At 45.5% G+C, this 16,147-nt stretch overlaps 1 protein-coding gene across 1 annotated transcript in view; it reads right to left on the bottom strand.

Moving 5' to 3' along the window:
- RPAP1 (RNA polymerase II associated protein 1) overlaps positions 1-3,406 on the bottom strand; it is a 39,939-nt gene extending 36,533 nt beyond the window's left edge. Inside the window, exon 1 of the mRNA XM_056346004.1 lies at positions 3,353-3,406. The gene's annotated coding sequence lies outside the window, so the exon portion shown is untranslated. The remainder of the gene's footprint in view (positions 1-3,352) is intronic.
- Between the last annotated feature and the right edge of the window lie 12,741 nt (positions 3,407-16,147).

Here is a 16,147-nt window from a genome sequence, read left to right as displayed (position 1 = left end):
AAAGCTGGACTAAAACCATTCAGACTTAGCTTTGTATACCAAAACAAAGCGGATTTTCAGAGGTGTCAAGGTTTCCAGGGACTCCATTCACTCCGTGGCTGAGGAACCAGATCTCTTCATCCAGTGCCAACATCACGAGTTAGTTGCTCGATTTCAGACATCTCAAAACACTGACCTTAATGAAAGCTGTCAGCTCAAAAGTCCCAGAACAACAGCTTCCTTTTACACCAAGCCTACATATGGCACAAGCAGCAGCCAGGGGAACTTCCCTGTACCCTCGGAACAATAAAAACCTCCCCCAGCACACAAGGAAAGTGCCCGACTTCTCCACCAGCGCTGCCAAGGACATCTGTGGAACACTGCCACTAGCAAAGGCTATTTCAGGGCAGGAAGGGAGAACCCGGTTACCATGCCTTGCTACTGTTGGAGAAGGACTTAACACACAAACACCTGGGATGTCATTGCAGGTCTGACTGATGCTGAGAATGCAGAAACACTCCCTTTCAGCCCAGTTTCCTTGTAACTGCACAGCAAAAACTGCAACTTCTGCAGACAGCTCCTTTTTTTGTGCACTCCTAGCATAAGCACACACCTACCTGCTGTTTATTTATGGAGTTTTCTGCCACAACAGGGGCTGCAACAGTCATACTTCAGTTGAGAGGTCCCTCTTTGATATGCATAAGTAGCGCCACATGCATCAGAAGCCAAGTATTTCATACCCTACCATGACAGGCTTCAAAGCCCAAATGAGGATGCCAGGATTAACAGAGGCAAAACACCCATTTATAAGCAAAGTGTGCTGCTAATACTTCTGCACTAAGCCTCTTCCACACTAGGATGTACATATGCTTGTCCAAGTTCCTGTGTATTAAAGAAGTTAATCAAAAATAATATATAGCAGGACTTGAAATTGCCTTCATTTGTCTGGGGAATTTTCAGGCACAAGAAGTCAACCATGTAGTCGTTGTCTAAAGAGGTTAGAAGTTGTGCCAGGAACCATTTCCTCAAAGTCACTCCTTCCACATGAATGTGGAGGCCATCCAAATGTAAAGTTTCAAGATGGTAATATCAAGGTGGGCATTAGTTTGGCGCAAAAATAGACAAAAGCTTTAAATGCATTCTTTCCATGTTCTAACAGGGTCTAGAAATTCAAACTGAGGCCTTCGACTTGGTCCTTCTGCAGTCCAACAAGCTAGAAACTGCTTAAATACATACAGGACTTGGAGACAGAATGTAGTGAAAATAGTTTGCTTTCTTAATAGTACCTTTTTTCAAGCCCCCAGGAAGCCATCTAAGCACATAGGCAACACTCACCCGGCCATCATAAGGAGTAATTCTTACTCACCAGCACTCAGAGAAAACATGCAAGAAAACTACTGATGATCAGCACTAACCCCAGCATCCTATGGTCTGGTTATCTCCAATCTCACAACTGGGTAATTAAAAGCTAACCACACACAAACTATGTGCCCAGAGGGACCACCATCTAGCCAACATATGCAACCTGCTGAAGTTATTGTTCTAGGAATGCATGTAAGGGATCAGAAATACTGTCAACAGACCACGAGCACCTATACACACCAGAACATTGTGATTATTATGTGAATACACTATAATCTGCTGTTGTATCCCCTGTCTGCACCAGAAGTTTCAATAAATAGTTTCCTGCCATGCTCTGGACTTCCCATGGATATTGTTTGAAAAGCCCATCAGTGCTGCAGGAATTTTACATTACATCTACATCCATTTCACAAATGCAGCTGGGACCAGCAATCTAAGACTAAAAAGATGCAAAAGCACAGAAGGCAATAAAGCCACAGACTGTTTTAAGTGCCAAGATCCACTTTTGAATTAACGAACTTCAGCTCAAGTATAAGTCTAAGAAACAAATCCAGTTAAGACAGTAAAGACCCTAATCACCAATTAATGCAGCACCAGCGTATCACAGAGAATAGCATTTACTTTACAGAGAAACTGAGGTCTAGAATATTCTTCCAACGCTTTTCAGAAGCAGCATTTAAGCTTCTGAGGCATATATTACCAACCTCTGCCACTACTCTCAGCAGACATAAAAAACCATTTAAAAATCAGGCACAACATTTGTTTGAGCAAAGTACCATTCCACTCCTGTCCAAGGTTTTTAAAGGTGCCATCAGGCTACAAAAAACTACTTGATATAATCCAACACTGTAGGGTTTTAATCTTATTCTAGCTCATCTGCATGTACAATGCATTTTTCTTCTGCGGCAGCAGAGCCCTACAGCCCATGGGAGACACTTACATTACAACAGCCATGAACTAGACACAGTTAAAAGAAAAAAAGGTAGCATGTAAAAGCAAAGGATCATCTCCTACTGTGACTCCTACTGATTTCTGAATCCTGTCTCCGCCCTGCTCCCCATTCTTAAATCTACAACTCTGCATTCTTTTGCTAAAGTTATCAGATCCAGGTCAAAGAAGAACACAAGGTCCTGCTGTCACAATCAGTGCCTCAAATTAATGTGTTTCTTCAGACATTGTTGGCTGAGATAAGTAATTAAAAGAAGCAAAGGGTCACATCTCAGCCTCTCCGCTGCAGCTGAGCAGTCAATGGAAAGTATGATTCCTCTGCTCTAGATTAGCAGTCAGTGAAAGCCTCACTCCGGGTTCTTGGCTACGTTGCAAAATGGTGATGTGCATGCTCTGCTCTGCCACAAAAGCACTTTCTGTGCACAATATTGTAACGACCGGCAGTTTAAAACAGCTAGACTTCACAAGACAGGCAGTAACTTTTGTCGGCTACAGAGAAGGCAGATACCTGCAAAGACCCTCCTCCCAGAAGGAAAACCCCAGGCAAAAGCCACAAGAACATCACGCTGGTCACGTAAGACCCCAACTGTTACCCTGCCTGTCAGAGACATACCGTGTGCACTCATACAACACCCTCCCTCCAAAAACACTGCTGTCCCCCGCCTGCCCGAAGACTCCCTGCAATGCAGAGGCACCGGCATGGCACAAGACAAAAAGCAACAAGCTACTATGAACAGACTGAAGAGCTGATGCGCCCCGATGCTCCCTCCCGCTTTTACGGCCCTCGCGGGCCTTCCCTGAGCGAACGCGAACCGAGGTGTGAGGCGAGCAGATACCGGCCAGGCCCGGGGCCTGGCGAGGCCTCTCACCGGCGAGAGCTGCTCGGGGCGGGGGCCCAGCGAAACCGGGCCCCGCAGCACAGAGCGCCCGGCGGCACGGCCGCTGTCCCGGAGGCGCCCGTAGCCGCGCTCCCCTTTACTCTAGGGTGAAGGCGAAGCCCCGAGGCACCACCGGCTGCCCCGGGGACCCCGCACCCCCACGGGGTGAGCGTCCCGCCACCCACCTGCGGACAGGCCGCGCCGCGCCTCTCGCCGCCACCACTTCCGCCCGCCTCGCAACAGCTACTTCCGCCCGGCGCGCGTCACTTCCGCCCTCCCTTGCCAGCAGCGCGCCGGCTGCGGGGGCAGGGCGGCGCCATTTTCCCTCCCCTCAGGCGGTTGGCCCGCGGTGTGCTGGAGCCCGGACCGCGGGTGGGTACGTGGAGCGCACAGTACAGAGCCTGTGAGGCAGGTCCCGGGCCGGTCGCCTCGCTGGCGGGGGAGAAAGGCGTGGGGATGCTGCCCGCTGTTGGTGGCGGTTGGCTGCTCCTGAAGGAGGGCCCCGTCGCTGGACTGCCTGTCCCAGGTTTGCTTCTGTGCAGGTTCTCCCAGGCGTTTGCGTTGGATCTAAATACAGGGCACCTACACCCCATAGCGTGTGTCTGCACACATAGAAATACAGTTTATGTAAATGTGGGATCTGTGCCTTTTCAGTATTAGAGGGCACTGATGTGCCCGAGATGAGGTATTTCAGGAGGGCAGATAGACAAAGCTATATAAACACGGCTGTAATGTACTTTTCATGTCTGATTATTGCTTTATTATATGTGCCAAGCTTTATTGAAAACTACTGGAAAGCTGTCAGAACTTGGAGAAGCCTTGATGTTAATATTGGTCATTAGTTTTAGTGCTTGGCACCTTTCAGCTTTTTTACCTGGGAGATGAATTCTGTGGGCATGTGAACAGGCACAGACTGTAACCTGGGCTTGGGCTGGAACAGGTGGGCCCACTGTTTTGGAACGACTCACCACAAGTGCCCTCATGCTGTCAGAAATGCAACACTTCCTACACTACTGGATCTCACTGGGGGGTTTTATCCCTTCAGAAAGCTGTGATACTACAAGAAAATTACAGCTGGAAACAAGTAGTATCCATTATGAGCACTGAAAGCACTTCAGTCTACATAAATGAAGACAAACCATCCAGTCAACAGCCAGCCAGTCTTAACCACAGTGTCAGGGAACTAGGGCCGTAATGAACTCATACAAAATTGAAATTCTTACTGAAAATGCTGGACTAAAAACATCTCAGTTCTGTGTTTTCTGACAATCAACCATGTTCCTGAGATGGTGAAGCTGATAACTGCACTCCTTTAGGTTGTTGAGCATTCCTGAAGTAAGGAACCACCAAGATCACTTGAAGATGCCCCATTAGAAAACCTAAGCATGACCTCAATTCTAACCTATGAGTGGAGTTTTTTCTACCACCTATTCTAGCACAGGTGTTTGAGCAATTACTACTGTTATATATAGTGCTTATAGGTGCCTCTAGCAGGAAAAATAAATAGACCTGCTCTTAATTACATTTGGAGATTATCAGAAGGGAGCCTTGAGAGCATTTGGAGTGATGCTTTGATGCTGCCCTGCCAGACTACAGTTCATAGCTGTGGTGGAGCTCTGCTTTGCACTCCCTAAAGGAACTGGTATCATAGTAAAGTCAAACCTCATTCAGGAATAGCAGTGACTGCTGAGAAATGTGGCATCAAATTCTCCATTTCACCAAAATCAACTGTTACCCTACCACCACAATCTGCCACTTAATGTCATCATTCCCAGTTTCTGCTGGCTTGGAACACGAGAAACACTTTGAAATAATTGTTCAAGATTCTTGCAGTTAAACCTCAACAGCAGCAGTTTCTACTCCTTTCTCTGTAGAACCTCCAGACATTGCTGGTGGCCTGGATGACCAAAGTGGGAAGTTTAATGTTTCCTTTGGTGCTTTGTTAGCATTTGTCTGTCATTGCTTCTGTGTCAGTGAAGGTCACATAGAGCTGCTCCAAAATCTATTGAAATCAGTGGATTGTGCCTCCACTTAAGACAAAAGGTGGAATGGGGATTTTTAGGGTTTTGCACCATTTATCTTCAGACCAGACAAGAGAATGCCATTGATTTCACACAGGGGTTTGGCAGATGAACTGGTGTGAGTAGAAGACTTCTTGCATTTCGAGGCTTTGCTGCAGCTGAACTTGGGAACAATTTTCTGTGGACCCCAACGAAGGCATTTGGGTTCTCTTACTTGGACAGTAAGGCAGGGAGGCCTTGGCAGTGGTTGCATTGGAGCATGTTTGGGTTGAGTGTTGGGACTGTTTAGACCATGTAGTGGTGTGCTCCCCTCCACCGTCCTGACCTAACAATGACTGTATTTGGCTCAAAGTGGATTTGGGAGTTTGGCTTGGGCAGCATGCCTATCTCACAAAACACATAATGGATGTGTACTAACAAGCAAACTGACTGACACCTGGGGCGAGGCAGGGGCCTCACAGCCCCCTGTTGATTCACTGAAGGCCAGGAAGACTCCCACACATTTGTAACTGTGAATCTGTATCATAAATCTGCCTGTACCAAATCTTCCCCACTCTACACTGAACCATCAAGCCCAAGTGACCTTCCAGAATTGATACCTTGTTAAGGGCCAATTGGCACACAACAATTGATTAGGCCCACCTCACCACGAGTATAAAATCTGGCATTTTACAATCTTTTTTTGAGAACAAGAACTCAAACTAGTAGGCAGTTCGACAGGTGTGGAGCTCTCTTCTCCCCAAGCAGGGATACCTCTTTGGTAAGTTTTGCACCTCTGACTATGTCAGATAATATTGTTAACAAAAGCACCGAACTCTTCACTCAAACTTGATTTTTGCAGTAAGCGTATTTATAAAAGCAATTCCAAACTTGTTATATCTGTCACCTTAATAACTCATCTATTTTTCCTCCTTAAACTGGGCTCTGACGGGCAAATGTTGACTCTAATGACTGGCTGTACATAAAATCCCTTAGACTTAAAATTGTTGACCAAGTCTGAGACTAGGATTGGATCTAGATGCACCTAAAATCCTCTCCAAGAGGTTTAGAAAGCAAGGGGATCCTTTCTGAACCTCGTGACTCAATGAGAGGGCTGTCTCTCCCCGTCCAAGACCCCTGGCCACTCGTCAGACGCTTAACATGACAGACCATCAGACAACTACTTACGAGCTGTTCTGACTCCAGGGAATTTAATAAGTAGTTATAAGGTCACTTTAGCCCTACTCATGTTATTAGTATGGAAATTATGTAAATGAATGACTGCTCATCCAGTGGAAAAAGATACACTAAAGGCATTACAGGATATTTGACTCTCTGTGTCTTTTAACTGCGTCAATTCAGTAAGGTGGCCTGTTTGAGTTATGGTGCTTCGGGGTGGTCCTCCTGTCATCTTTTTCTCTTAAACCCAGGAAAGGTGCCTGTGAAGACATAACGAATTGCTAGCCGAGTTTTGCTTTGAATAGTCCTCTGATTCTAATCATAGAAAACATTAGCTTTGTCTCTTGCTTTCTGCTGAAGTAAGCCTGTACCTTTCTGTAATACTTCTCATGTGACTGGCCAGCATTGAACTATGCAAAGCTGTATCTAATCTAAACCTAATCTGAGGGTCAACCAGGCAGAACTGGTCAATGCCCCCAGACAGTAATCCTGTCCCGAGTGTGGAGTGGCATTCAAGCCTGACAGCCATAAGCATTTTTCTTCCCTGATTTCTCTCACCCTGACTACACAGGTTCTGCGGCTACACAAAATCTCTTTGCATGCATGTGAAGTGGGCAAAGAATTCTTTTTGTCAGAAAGGTATACAAACATACTCCAACTACATTCAATTTTAATTATGGCAAGACAGGACTACTTCCCATTAAAACTGCCAGATTTTTATGTATCTTTTCTTCATTCCATTAATTATTTACCTTCAGTTTTAATAATACAGTTAAGGGCACTATATATAGTTTATGCTTTATCAATAAATCATATGTCATCACAGCACTCTCCAAACTAGCCAGCTACAACAAGGTCTTTTACCATCACATACCAACATACTCTTCATGCCAGTCCCTCTGCTGCCTTCTCCTTGTTTCTTCTCATCCAGGACACACATGCACACTCTCTGCTTCTTCTTTCTCTCTTGGCTGCTCTCTCTTCATTGGCTGCCCAACCTCTTAACAGAACCAGCCACAGCTGCACCTTACCTACATCAGCCAACCCACCGCCCCTGCAGCCAGCCCACAGCTGTATATTATCAATGTTAATTAACCCAGCTTCAATCCTCTATAATGTGTGTGCATCTTCATATTTATCCTATAAATTATAAGTACCAACACACTTGCGTGGATCTGCTGAGCTATTATAGCAAACATATTCCCACCAGAGCATCTCTAAGAGTCTGTGGAGGTGAACTCAAACATTCCTCACTTAAGGGGAGCTGTTTTGTGAGATTTTAAAAGGTTGTCAGTCTTCTCACAAGCCCTGACAATCTCCCTCATCCCCTTCTTCTACCTCACCACAAGCAAATAGTTTCACCTGACTTCCTGAAGTATGGTTTTGGTCTTCCAAAGCAGAGAAGCATGAGGGCCTACAGCGAAATGCTTTCTCACTGGATTATAAGAAGGAAGGGATCAGGACGACAAAGATAATATGGCAGTGGCCTTGGTGCGATTAGAAAAGGTAAATCTGTAAATGCAACAGTATTATCTGTGTTGCAGAGTTGATAAATATTAGGATGAGTTGCCTAAGTAACTGGTGACCAAGAAGACAGATGATCCTAGTGTTTTGTTGCCAGAAGACAGAAACTGCAGACAAGAACGGAGTAGCTGGAGAGCATGGTGGTAGGCATCACACAGGTGTGCTTCAGAATGGAGAACAGGTGATAATAAGGGATTGGTCCAAGATAGAAGTCTTTACTTGTGTTCCCTTGTAAAAAAGCGTTGCATCTGGTAGGACAGAATGTTCAGTAGTAAGTTTTCACCTGTGCTAAAGGTTCAACTCTGGTAGGGCTCAACACTGAACTCAGAAGGAATGGCAGTATGTCATGCCTCAAAGGAGTTGTTGCACTGCACATCAACACCAATGTCTGCAGGAATCCATCTTGGAAGCGTGAGAGCCCCGAGCCAGCAAAGTAGGGACTTACACACAGCAGTGTCATGCACAGGACATTGGTACTCTCTGTGGTAGTGAAAAAACTACGTATGTTCTTAAAGAAGTGTGCATGCATGAGAGCAAAATGGGATTCTGGCCAGTCAATGGCAGCTTTCTTGCCGGTGGGAGAACATGATAGGTGAGCAGAGATAATGTGTGTGTCTGAGTATCTTCAGAGATCCACCCACAGAGCCTTGAGTGGCTTTTTCTGCAGCTCTGGGCTACTTTTGGGGTGGAACTCTGGGACTCCACGGCAGTAAGACCTCACGGAGCAAAGGCTGCTGGGCATCCCTGGGACAAGGCAAAGCAGGGATATTTTAAATCAAACTTCTACTTGCTTACCAATAAAAAGCACACATCCATGCCCAATGTGAATTGATTTAACCGTGTGAGTGAGGGGGAAGATTTTGTATTTTAAAAGCCCGAAACAGGAGAGTATTTACTCATCTCTAGCAATGCATCTGCCAAACATTATGTTGGCTTTTGACAGTTAGTATGGGATTTCCTTTTTGTTGTTTGTTCTATCAATTGTTTCTATAGAAATGCCATTTTTATCAGACTAAATGACAATATCCTGAAATAACACACATCTTCAGCAAATAAAGATATTTCTTGCTCAGTAAGTAACATATCTATATCACACTGGGTTTTCCTCCCCTCATTACAACATTGAAGTAAAATCCAGCCAAAAGCAAGCTGCCATACAGCTGAGACTTGAGAGAACAGACTGCTGTGGAAATTAGAAGGGGCAGTCAAGCAAATGTGTTTCTCAAGCATTCAAATGCTGCCTCTGAAGAGTATTGCAGGTGAAAATCAGTGTTTGCACAGATGGTGAATGCGTCGTCATTGACAGTCACTGCTTCACAGAAGGCTCTAAATGAAAATAGTGTCTGAGCTGACTGTGCCTGACAATGCCCTCTGCCCCTGCTATCAGTGAGGAAAGCAACATTTCTGAAATTCAGCTTCTCTGGGCTGAGGGGAGTGTCTGTCATGGCTGCTGCTATGGGATCTGTCTGCCAAAATCTGAGCAACGTAGTGGATGTGTTCAAGTCTACTGTCATAGATTTTAAAGGAAGCCTGTCAAAGTGCCTAAGCCTGATATTTCATGCAGCTTAAGACAGTTTAAAGCACTGGATATGCTCAGTTGATTATCCTCCATGGAAAATCTCCGGAAGAACTGGCTGTTTTGTTGACATATCAGAATTTGTTCCTTTCTTTTCAGATTATTTACTGTTGTATTAGGGGGAAAACCTTATACTTCTGCGCCAGAACAGGATAAGAGTGATGCTTTCATCCTTTATCCAAATCCCATCTGTACTAGCCAGGATATATATTGAAAGGAGCACTGTGGAAAGCTCACCTCTTCTAGACTCCAACTCACACCCTGAGAATGAAAAGCATGGCCTCTGCAATGCATTCACTTTAGGGAGCTCAGTATTCGGTGTAGGTACGTGCACAGCTGGTACTGCCAGTGGACCCAGGCCTGAAGGACTTAACTCTAAATAGCTGTTCCGATGCTGCTAGGTCTGCCAAGAGTTTTTAACAGTGATGGTCATGATGTCCTGATGACATGGACTGACAGAACTAACTGCAGTCATGCAGAGCTGGGCTTTTGCCTTTATCTTTGGAAATGTAAAGGACTGTGGTGAGGAGCTGTGCCTCATTTTCAGAAGTACTTCCCCATGGGTCTTATGAGGCCGTATCTGGTTTTGTGTCTCTTGGGAGTGACATGGAAAGCTGTGGGTTCCCAGAGGAGCATGCAGGTGGTGTGCGTTTCTGCTGCTCAAGTAGCAATACACACTGCTTCACCCAACTTTCTGGGTAGGGAGAGATAAGCAGCCTGATGAGAAACAACTGTCTAAAAGGACAGCCCAGAAAGGTGGAAGAGAATTATTCTAAGGAAACTACCAGAACTGTATTGGTATCACACGGGATATCTAATACCTAGATGTGGCATGGGTACATAGTGCCGAGTCACTTCTGAACTCTGTTGCCACCTCATACGCTGAAGAAGTGGCTTTGCCAGTCTTCTGCAGGGTAGGAACTGGCACTCTGTTTCTCCAGAGGCTGAGTGCTTGTGAAGTTTGGTGTGTGCCTGGCAGCAGAACAGGACTGTTGCCTCACTCGGTGGTACTTCGTGATGGAAGTGAAGCCATCAGAAAGCTTCAGCTGTACACACTTCTCTAGCAGATTGATGTGAGAGCATCTTTCTAGAGGACTCTTTTATACTTGTTATTTGCCTGACAACAAGTTCTTTTCCATGTTGTTTTTTTAATTTTATTTTCTGAGGTATTTATAGCTATTGTGATCTTTCATGACAGTTGCCTGTGTCAGGAGCAAAGAAGTTGATCGTGGCCAGAGAGAAGCTCACAGGCAGAGAGCCCCCCTCCTGTTAGCAGCAAGCGGTTCCGCTAGCAACACCAGCATTTAAAAGCCCTTTTCTTCAGTAGCACAGTTACAGGGGAAACAGCAGAGATCGCTCCAGTGCTTGCTCAGTGTCACTGTGTGGAAGCATTGATTGCTTAGATGTGCATGTGCACCTTTTCATTTTGGTTTGTCACTGAGGGCCATGCATTTTAAGAGTCTGTCTGGCACTGGACAACAGCCCTGAGCACTGGCAGCCTGCCTTCTACAGACATACAGCAGCAGCAACTGTCCAGCTTTCTTCCCATGGGAAAATGTTGGGAACTCTCCAAATCATTGACTTGGCTCTGAAATGGCACTGCCCAGATGGCTGTTCTGCATCAAAAGTTGTGAGCTGTGGAGCTCGATGGATAGATTTGGGTTCCAAGTTTAACTTGGGAAAGAAGTTGGCCAAGCCCCATGATAGTTAGGTACTTCCTGCTAAGGGCCAGAAGTATTTTCTCTTCATCTAGCCATACACGCCACATTTTGGTGCTTGGAGCTGCTGCTGATTTGCCTAGCCTAGGATTGCTCCTCTGGTCAGCCAGTGTGTCTAAGGACATCTCTTTCCTATTTAAGATAACAAAATATTCTGAACAGACTCTTCCATTGCTGCTCCCTTTGATTTACAAAGTCCCTTAGTGCCGAGGAGAGAGAATCTGGGGGGTGTAATTCCTTGGTGTTGTCTGTAGCACCCCATTAAAATTGGAACGCCTTTACAACATTTGTAAAAAGACTTTTACCCTCATTTTCTCCAAAGCACTTTGTGGACAGAACCTGGCTAGTTGCAAGCCAAGCTACCAAATCCCACTGCAAAGCAGGGTACATCAGCTCAGGCTTGGTACATGAGCAGCAGCACCAGCAGCCTCAGGATGCTGGTGGACTACTGTAGGCATGGCCTTTTGCTGCTGCCTGTCTCTCAGAACACCTGTCCCATTTTACACAGGTACGTTCAGCATACATGGAATAGGAAATATCAGCACCAGCAGAAGACAAAACTCCTGTGCACAGAGAAGGGCAGAAGCAGCAGTAGGTCGCTCATGCTGCCTATGGCCCTTCATGTCCTACCTGGGGCTGAGAGGACAGTATCTGTTCCATCTCTGGCCATGGAGGTTGGAGATGTCCTCCCTCATCAGCAGCCTCAAAAAGGAAGAGCAACAGTTTGAAGAAGCAGGAAAAAGAGTGATTGGATTCTGCTCCAATACAGTTGGCAGAGGAATAGCCTTTGCTTATTCTTAAGTGCATCTTGGTAACGACTCAAGAGAATGGTGTAAGGGGAGATGAAGCTCTTGTTGACAGCGATAGGAACAGAACTGGGAAAGGTTTCTCAGCACTTAAAGATTGAAAAATCCAGGAAGCAAGAAGTTGTGGGAGACAGTGGGTGTTCAGGTGTAGGAAACAGCATATCAGAAGGAGCAAGATAAGGGAAAGATAGAAATAAGAAACGGGTGCCAAATTTGAAAGGCACAAGCCAGAGGAATAGATGAGAAGGGAGAGCATTTCATTCTGAAAGGAAGGAGCGAATGTCAGTGCAAATTCTGACATATCTGTGCAATGTGGCAGTAACATTTCTAAGCTTAGAGCTTGAGAATAGGCATCACTGCCACCAGGAAGGATGGCAGGAGGCAGGGCGGGGACATCAAAGAGAATGGAAGGGAGACAGTGTGGAAGCAAAAAGCCTAGAGTGTAGAAATGGGTTGAGAATTAAAGGGAAGACAGTGGGCAGTGACAGGAGATGACAGTGGCAGGAGATAACAAGCAATGAGGAGCACTTCACCTCTAGAGAATGGCTCTTGTGGGCTTCATGTCTGCGTGGGTGTCACTCATGCCTTCCAGCTGCATCAGATCCCCAGAAGTTTTGTCCGTTGTCCGTTAAAGCCCAGGCCTCTCAGGGCACCAAGCCTGCTGATTATACCAGGGGTGCCTGCATGCCGGGGTGGTACGAGTACCACCTGGCTCATTTCATGCTGTTAATTGGAAAAGCATCACACGACAACAGGCTGGTTGTTCATCCTGCTGCAGTCCCTGGAGCTGTGACCAGCACACTGAGAGTCAAAATGCCCCTCAAAATGAGGCATCCTTTGTCAGCAGCAACATACTAGAGTATGCAAAGACTTCACAACCTCAGAAACAATATTGCCTTTGTCCTCATGTCCTCCAAGAAGGCAGCAAACTACAAGCACTGGAGGATGTAATCCAAGTGCTAATAAATTATTGATGTCTCCCATCGGCTTTTTACTTACTGAAAGGATATCAAAGCTCATTCTGTGAATGGTCCAGACAGATTCTCTTTTGCTATATTCACAATTTAATTCACAAATATTGCACTAAGCATTAATATTGAAGCAATGCAGTATTCTCTCTTTACAGGCTTGTGAAAGATAATAGACATGTTTTGGGTTGCACAGACTCATAAACAAATATGGTGAAAGAAATGCCACTTGTGACTCCAATGGACATTTGAATTTGTAATTTTAGAAAGGCAGAGCTTATTATTACCTAGGAATACACTTTTTGTGTGTGTGTGTGTGTGTATTAACAGTCTGATCGAAATCACTGGACTTGCTCCTTACAGATAGTCTGCATAGTTCTCTGGCAGCTCACACATGTTGTAGGACGGTATGACTTACTTTATATTTAGCAATAGCTCCTCTCTTTCAATATGCCTATTTGCATAAGTCAGCTAACAAACCATCTGTATTGGAAATACTCTTTCCATTACTGTCAGCTTTGGGGCAGCATGTGGCAGTTTCTTAACAGCATATATTAATTTATGCTATTTTTTGGAGCAGCAGAGAAGTAATTTGAAATCATCATACTGCAGTTCCCCGAGTAGGAGTCTCCCCTGCACAGACGGCTTAGTGTTCCTCTTTCAATAAAGCACTCTGCAACTTTTGATGGCTAGAAATGCTCAGGATCCTGATAGCTGACAGACACCAGGTTCCCAGGTAGATCTTAAAATAGTACTGGATCTTTGCAAATTTAGCCCAAATGCTGTGTCTCACTAAAGGGCAGAGGAAAATTCTTCCTGTTAAATCTGTGCCATGGCCCAGCCGATCTCAGAGAAAGGATTATCAATGTTTTAACAGAAGCATGGTCTGAGTGACAGGGAGCTGATCTTAAACTAACACAAACTGCAGTTCCTGACTGCACCAGTTTCTTCTTGCTCTGAATAGAGGTGGCAGTGCTATGAATGTATGTTGTCTCTGTTCTTTGCTAGCTATTTAGAAAGAGTGAGTGACCAGGCACAAAGCCCAGAAGAGAGAGCTGATTTTTGCAATATGGTATACATATTTTGCAAGCCAGCCTGCAAACTGCTTATCACATTTTTGATGCTATATACATAAATATTCATAATTAATCTGTGCAAGAATAGAGGGGAAAGCTTCCAAAGAACAAAAATAGCCCCTTCAGGCAGCTCATACCAGTGACACTGATCCTCGGTATTTCTGAAATAAAAAACAAGCTTCTTTGCGTAGATTTTGCAGTACTCCAGAATTCAAGCTTCCTTATTTCCCCTGTTCCTTCAGGATGTGAAGGCGACCTTGTTAACAGAGATCAATACCTTGAATCTAGAGCTAGAGAGGTGGAAATAAAGGCACCAAGTGAGACATGACATTTCCAAAGCTTAAATCTCAGAGATAGCAACCCTCATTTTGTCTTCTCCAGGTCTGTTTCACCTCTAGGCTTTTTCCCATGTCTTGGTCTCAGGTACCGGCAGAACGCTGATACGTGGCAGGTGGGAAGATGTACGTGCCTGTGCTTTTCAGATCGAAAGCCTGAATTCAACTGGGGCTACATATCCTCAGAGACAGCTTCATCCCTTAAAGGTGGAAGGACCAATTAGCCAGTCCTTGGGACTGCTTGCAGCTGTAAGCCAAACAACAGCCAGGATTGGTTTAGATTAAATAAATCACAGTTTATTCAACATCAAAAGTGGAATGTCTGTGAAAATAGAAATAAATTTGAAACCTTCATGAAGCTGTTCAGGCTGCCCCAAAGCCCAGCGGGTATTGGACATATTTATTAAATAGAGGCGACTATAGGAAATGGGATGGCAGACAAATCTGACCGGCTGAGCTCTGCCAGGTCTTTGTTTTCCATCCTTGTCTGACTCAGCTTTTCAATTTGATGCTTTTACTCCTGGGCTGCTTGGCTTGCCTGGCTGACACCTTTCTGGTGCACAGATTCTCCCTGCTGTCTGTACAAATGAGGCCCGCGCCTTCAGAAAACTGCCAGCCCTTCTGCCTTTCTGAATGGGGGTGCTTCTTCACAGCTGCCTTGGGATACTCTGAAACCTATTTTTAGGACATCCCTTCATGGTGGCTTTAAGTGTTGCTTTTTAACAGCCCCTACAAGAAGTGCAGCACAAATGCAGTGTTCAGCCCAGATTTCTCAGTGCACAATTCTCTCTGGCTTGGCCCATTTCCCCTCTGCCCACAGCCCTCCATCGTGCCCCAGCATGGCCACAGACACCTGTTTCATAGTGTATATAAGGTCACTGAAACCATCTAGACAAACATGTGGGCTGACCGAGCAGGACAGGGGTTTAGTTTTTCTCTTCTCCGATAGATCTCGTCGAGTAAGTGACAGGCACTCCTTGTGCATTCCTTATGGCTTCTTCCCGTGTCCCAGATGTGACCTGCTCCCTGCCCATCTGCTGGCTATCTTGTCCCCAAGAGATCATTTCTTATTGTGCCATTTACGGAAAGGAAACAGGGTATTTCAAATGTGCATTTTCATGTGCTTTATAAACCTGCATTGTACTGCGTTCCGCTATGTGCATCCGACAGCTCCTCTCCAGGGCCGAGGAGCAAAAGCCAGACCGTTTTGCACGTATATATTGGATGCAGCCAAACAGATGCCACTCCTGCCAGGAGGAGATGTCATCGGGGGAGGACAAGGCACATGCGGCTATAGCTACAGCAGCAGTAGATGCACTGCAGCATGATCCAGAACCACAAAAGGCAAAGGGAGTTTGTCAGTTGTCTTTCACAGACATCTGGCACTTCCAAAATTGGGGGGTTTTCTCCATCTGGCATCAGCCAAGACTTACCCTGTGCAATGAATATCCTGAAATTCAGACTTAGCAGACCCCAACGGTTCTAAAAAATCTCAGCTTTGAGGCTTTTTTCTCAATACATTCACACACCCAGTACTGGTCCCTGCTCTACAATCATTCTAATCAGCCTCTTACGCAGCCCGAGGGCCATGAAGCAAGTGGAGCTTTCCAGAGCAGCATGCCTGTAAAACAGCAAGCATGTTGTGCAAGAGTAGAGGTGTGAATATTAATGTGAAGGTTGATGCTTCAAGTGTGCGTACTTGCCTGGTTGCAGGATTTTATGCAGCATTTAAAATATATACTGCTCTAGGGCACAGGGAGAGAAACGGATCAAATGAGGTGAGCCTCACAAGGCAAAG

This window comes from Falco biarmicus, chromosome 7, assembly GCF_023638135.1.
Source record: "Falco biarmicus isolate bFalBia1 chromosome 7, bFalBia1.pri, whole genome shotgun sequence".
Lineage (NCBI taxonomy): Eukaryota > Metazoa > Chordata > Aves > Falconiformes > Falconidae > Falco > Falco biarmicus.
This window is presented reverse-complemented; position numbering and strand designations above follow the sequence as displayed.